Source organism: Pseudopipra pipra, chromosome Z (assembly GCF_036250125.1).
Source record: "Pseudopipra pipra isolate bDixPip1 chromosome Z, bDixPip1.hap1, whole genome shotgun sequence".
In the NCBI taxonomy this organism is placed as follows: domain Eukaryota; kingdom Metazoa; phylum Chordata; class Aves; order Passeriformes; family Pipridae; genus Pseudopipra; species Pseudopipra pipra.
The window spans coordinates 6,414,420-6,420,676 of record NC_087581.1 but is presented as its reverse complement, the minus strand read 5'-3'; the positions used below and the strand labels follow the sequence as shown (position 1 = coordinate 6,420,676).

Genomic DNA, 6,257 nt, shown 5'->3' with positions numbered 1-6,257 from the left:
GGCAGAAAAAAAGAAGAAAGAGAAAGAAAGGAAGGAGAACTGCTTGACAGACGGCCTTCAAACCCCTTTTTTTTCCCCTTCTTCATTCAGCCATACTGCATATAAATGCACTTAAACATCTCTGAAATTCCTTGCTCATACAACCCCTTACAACTTCTGTCTTGGACTATGATTTTCTCAGAAACTTGCCTCTTTTACTTCTGCAGAAGAGAAAAAAAAATATTCTCCCTGCCAATAACACCTCTGTGAAATGTCCTCAAAGGACAGCATTTCTTGCACCTATGCTTTTTCTCCACAAGCTGCCATCTGCTGTAATGCATCTCTATTTTAAGCTTTAGAGTCACATGACTTAAATCCACATAAGTGTTGATTGTACATGATTGCCTTTATTGATTCTTTCTGGGACACAGCTTACCTGTACCCAACTTCACATATAGTTTTAGTCTGGACTTTTCTTTCACTCTTTCTTGAACACTTTCTTTTCCCATTCTTCCATTTTTTATGACTGTTCTTTTTACTGTGTCAGTGCCTGGGAATTTCAAGCAGTTAGAAAAGTTCATATTAGACTCCAAGAGCAACAAGTGCTTCTGCAGGAGAGTAAAGAATACCTCTATATTTCTCTGAAGGGCACCTTACATTGTAATAACAGCCAGTAAATCCAACAAATATAAGCAGCTTGAGTAATCTAAAATTAGAGGGGAAAATAGAATTATTCTAGTGAGGAAAAGAGAATATGTTAAAGGATAGTTTGAAACAAGTATTGCTGTGCTTCTTGGTGGGAGTAAGTAAGACTCATAGCCCCTTTTTCTTCAGATCATTAGACTGGAGTATCAAGTAGATATTGATGCTATTTCTAACTCTCTTTTACCAGACTACTTCCAGGATAACAGGTCTTTTGGCTCTCTCTCATGGTACTTAGTTGAGGCATTTAGATGGATGGTTTGGGGCTTTTCTCTAGTTTCTTTTTCTGATCAGTGGAATTTGCCAACAACTCAGTTATTTCTTTGGTTTGCTTCTGTCCTTCCGTTTCTCTAGCAAATTCTGGGTGATACTGCTTTCAGCAGCAGTGTTATTTTGGGTACTCCTATGAAGGTCTGGATTGCAATATATAATCTCATGTTCAGTTTCCTTCCAATTGTCTTAAAATTAAAAACTGACTAGTGCTTTCTCGACTGTTTACAATTTACATCCTTTTTCCATGCAGGGGTTGAACAGGTATCCCACATGCCAGAACAGTCCTGATCAAATCAGTGTGTAGCTCATATGCTTAGAATTAGGCACCTGGTTACACTGTCTGCCTAGTGAGCAGCTGAGTGAGTGAAATGTCTTATGAACACTCTGAGAAGAAATCTCCAGATTTATCTCCAAAAAACAGTTGCTGATGCTTAAATGATATAATTTCCCTGTATTCAGTCAGGAGGGACTGTAACTCCTCTTGAGTACGATTTGATTTTAGAAAGTAAATAAGCACTTGAGAGGAAAGATTCAGAATTTTCTCTGCTTTTATTTGATACTATTTTGTTCCTTTCCTCCTTTTTTTTTTTTTTTTTTCCTTTCTTCTTTAAAAAGTGGACTTGAGCTCAGATCATTTGCAAGACTTTTGGATACAGATCAGCAACTATACACAGGGAGTATGAATCTTGAATCTTCCATTTCACACTCGGCCTGAACAGGGTAATAGCTTGAGGTGCTGTCAGGACCTTCATCTGCAAGAAATGATGAGAGTAGCAAACTTTCTGTGATTACACAGCTGGGAAACAGGCCATAGGATCTTTGGATGACTGAACCAGGAAGAACTAAAAAAGCATTTGATTTTTAGTGGTTTTTACATGTGTGCACACTGGAGCTGATAAATTAAGGGAAGAAGGACTCTGTACACCTTCTCTGGACAGGAGAGAGATACAAAGATAAAGTACAGGGTGGAAATTCAGCTGATTAGGTGTGTGATATTGCTCTGTGCTGCTTAGTAGTCTTGTTTGAGGATGGGGTAATCAGTGACCCTAGTTGTGGTTGTGTTTGGACGGGGAGAGGGAAAGAAAAGGGAGTGCTGAGGACACGTGGCTCCCAGGTTTATGAGAAAAATTATATACTAGGGGGGTGGCCAGAAGCTGGGAGAAACCATGTTTCAGATTCCCACTGTCTGGAAATCCCCTTAAAAATCATTCAAGTCTGTATATTTTTTCTTTTATACCAAAGTATTTGGTAGAAATTTTTGCTCACTGTTTCCCTATGGATTAGATTTAAAGAAAGTCAAATAGATCCTTTGGAGTTTAATGCAGAAGGCTAGTAATGGACAGAGCTCAAGCTGATTCTGCCCAGAAAGATGCTTTTTCCCCAGATTTTTTGAGCCAACACTACTGAAATATATTTAGTATGTAGGTAGAATGCAATCATACATCAAAACCATCTAAAGAGGAAAAAAAAAAGAGGCTATTTTAAGGAATATTCAGTTCAACATGTCTTCTGCAGTAACTAGAAATAGGATTTTTATTTTATCTTTAAAGTGGGAGAGGCATTAACATTTAAGCAAGTTGATTTCAAGAGGGGCCCCTGAATCACATGTCCTTAGCTCATCATTACAGATGAAGAATGGGCTTGCAGAAAGCAGTCTCGGATACCAGGCCCAGCAGAGTGCTTGTGAGCTAATTCATTATGGGTGGCTTTTCCTTTTTTTTTTCCCCTTTCGTTATAATTTAGAAGAATGCAATTAAAACTGAACTTGATAATTAATTCTGAACCGGTGAGAACCAGTTCCAGAGATTATGACTATAATGCTATGTAGCCATTGATATAAATATTCATGAGCTTTCATTGTTTTATGTTTTTTTATGAAGCACACAGCTTATCTGAAGAAGTAAAATTAAAGTACTATTATTTAACATTACAGTGTAAATAAGAGTCAATAGAGGGAGACAAAAATATATTCACAGTAAAATGTAACATACATATTCTATAAATATGTTTATGGATATTTGTGCATTTAAATGTGTGTGCTATATGCTGTATTATGTACTTCTCTAAATTATGTGCAGACTTTGGGGGTCAGAAGTAGATGATCTTTAAGGTGCCTTCTAACCCAAACCATTCTATGATTCTATGATTATATAGTTAGATTATTACATGCTCTTTTACAAGCATATGCAGTCACAACACACGAAACTGTTGCACTCAAAAGCATATGTGCACATATTCCCAGAATCTCCATTATCCATAAATATGACAGAGAGTTAAAAGAGACTAAACAAGTTTGGATCTCAATCTGGCACTACCTGGTGACTGAAATTCATAGCAATTGACTGATTCTACCAACAGAAATCAGTCAATATATGAAACTAACCATGTGCAGCTGATGACATAGTAAGAAAATGGCTTGTCTTATTCCATTCTCAGCTCAAGGTGTTTGTCATATCTGCCTGCAGAGCAAAATCCCTTTTAAACACGGATGTTTCAAAAATCCCAGAAAAACAAAAATATGCTGACAGAGTGCCTAAAGGAAACAATACAGCTAGAGGAAAGCTCAATACCTGGCTAGATTGAAAGAGACAAGGAAGTAACAGAAACGAAAAAGGAAAATAATCTGCAAAGAAATTCAACATTCAGTATATTGCTTGCGTTATTTTTTTTTCCTTTTTTTAATTAAACTAGAGATACAGTGGCTTAAACAGAAGTGCTACATATAATGTTGGACACCTGGGGAAGCTGGCTGTAGCTCAGGCCCTCCAGTCAGCGAACATGATACTCAAATTGGAACAAGATTTAAATCTCCTGCACTGGCATGCTCAGTTCATTTATTGTGAGGCACTGAAAAGTCAAATTCAGTATTATGTGATTAAGCTACATCTGTCTCAGCACAAGCAGTAACCATATTTCTTTAAGTTCAGCAGGTGTTTTGTAAAGAATCTAAAGGATTTTGCACAAAATTAGTGCCTATAATAAAGCGCCAGTGATGAAGAGACAGCTCTTTATATCACTGATATATTATAGTTTTGTTCTAATAAATGTCATTGCCAAATATTTCAAAACCTAAAACAGGTTTGCTGACTGAACTGTTTTGCAAGCATATTTGCTATGCCTTATTGCAAAGATGTTCTTTTATAGACATACAGTTTAGAAATTTTATTTGACACTGCTGACTACTAAATTAGCAGCTTTTCAACTTTGCCAGACTCGTGCAACGCAATCGAGATAAAAGGTAAAACGTGTAACTTCTGCATTAATTCTTGTTGGTAGTGTCATAAGATTCCTCAAGATGTGTTAATTGAGCCTGGGGTATGTGAAAAAAACCATAAAGCCCCGCTCCCACCTTTAGATCTTCTCTCTACCCTTCCTCTCACTCTCACTTTGTCTGTTCAGTCTGAACTAAGTTGTTGTTACGATATTGTTTCGATACATGAACACAGTCTGGGTATGGTGTGGTTTGCACTGAGACATGGGTCCCCACAAAGAAAACAAGTATGTGGAATACTCTGCTTCTTGTGAGGGTGCTTGAGAGAAAAGAAATTACCTTTCCAACTTTCTGGTTCTCATTTCTTGCACTTACTGATGGGGAGTGACTTCAGGTCATGATTATAAGTGTGAATGATTTCCTAATGCATGAGGGTCAAGGAGAAAATCCTGTTGAACTCCCAGACAAACAAAGCATCCAGAGAAGTCTGAAAAAGTTTTGAGGTACAGAATTCAGCAGTGATTTGTCTTTAAAGTCAGATGTGTAATATGAGTAAATATTTTTTCATTATTGATTTTTATATAGAAATCAAAAAATCTCTTAAAGCACAATTTCCAATGAGCTTTGTTGATCCTTTCATTAAAAGAAAGGAATTAGTAAACAAAAGGAAAGAAAATTCTTAAATTTTATAAAAGTATAAAGTGTTGGGAAGAACAAGTAAATGTTATGTTTTCTCTCAGATTTTCTTCTGGTTGTCTATTTCCTCCTTGGAATCCTGAAGCTAAATGTTATGACAGTTTTTTTCAGTCATTTGCTGTTTTCCAGTAACATCCAAAAGCCCCAAAAATACTGGAACTGGGTGATAATGAGTGTAAAACTACAATAATAAAACATTAAGGTGGGGGTTCTGATTTCATCATGTGCCTACCCAGGAAAGACCTGAGGAGATCACTTAGATTTCAGAAAATCCATCTTGAAAATTAGCAACTTGATTTTGTTTGTTTCGGGTTTTTATGAGGCAGGTGGATGTAGGGAGCTTCTTTGACTCTTATTTGTTTCCTAAAAAGTGCTGAGAGTAATCAAATCAAGTCCAGCAGACTCAAGAAGATGGTCATGTTCATTCTATAGCTTTTAATTTCATTTGACATACAGACATAATTTAGCAAGTTGTCCAATCTTTTATTTGAGCTGTAAGACAACAGCAAAATATTTGTCATATCTTGGAGAGAAATGTAATTTGCAAATAAAAAAAAAAAAATTGAAACTGAATCTCAAAAATCTGTAGTTTTGTATTAAAATATGCTTCAAACATTTTCTTGAGTCTTGCTTAATTAATTTTTAATTTGCTGTCTGAACAATTGCATGTAAAGACCCAGATTCCACTGACATAACATCAAATATCTACAATATATACAATTATTTTTGGTTCTTCCCACTATCACTGGAGAGACATAAATGCTTCCCAGTTCCTGGGTGAGCCAGTCCACCCTTGAGAGGCATTTTTTTCTTTTCATTGATTATGGAGGGAGCCTACTGTGGCTGGACTTCTAACTTTGGCATCTGTTAGGTCCCCATAGCTAGCTAGGATGAATCCAAGCCAAAATCAATAGCAATAGCACTATCTATGTCAGACTTCTTGGAAGAAAAAAGTCCCAGTCTCTCCCTCTCTCCTCTGACAGCCACACAACTGGGAGCCTTCCTTCAGTGTGCACTTTCTCTGGAGCCCTCCAGCTCTTCTGTGTGGAGAATGCCGAAAACAAGGAGAAAATGCAGAGTGTAGCCCCCAAAATAACCTCTACAGCATGTCCCTGGAATGCAGCTCGCTCTGCAAAGACCCTTTCTGGATCCGACAGACCAGCTCTGCAGTGAATGCTGACTGATGGACAAGACTAAGAAAATCTTGTGTACGCTTTACGGTGTTGCTGTGAATGGATGACTGGAATTTAATTTCAAATTAATCTACCTGCTGTGACCCCAAACTACTGTACAAGAAGTTTCTTGAATACTCACTTGGATCTCAGGGTTTTGTTAAAACCCATAAAAATGAACATCAGAAAATCTTGTATTTGGTGGTGTTTTTCTTTTAAGAACA

General features: G+C 37.0%; 1 long non-coding RNA gene across 1 annotated transcript; it reads right to left on the bottom strand.

The window, feature by feature from the left end:
- Positions 1–1,532: 1,532 nt before the first annotated feature.
- On the bottom strand, positions 1,533–4,649 carry LOC135407234 (uncharacterized). Its single transcript, XR_010426775.1, has 3 exons — positions 4,505–4,649; positions 3,691–3,801; positions 1,533–1,706 (listed from the first exon to the last, which is right to left on the bottom strand). It is a non-coding gene; the product is annotated as an uncharacterized LOC135407234 (long non-coding RNA).
- Between the last annotated feature and the right edge of the window lie 1,608 nt (positions 4,650–6,257).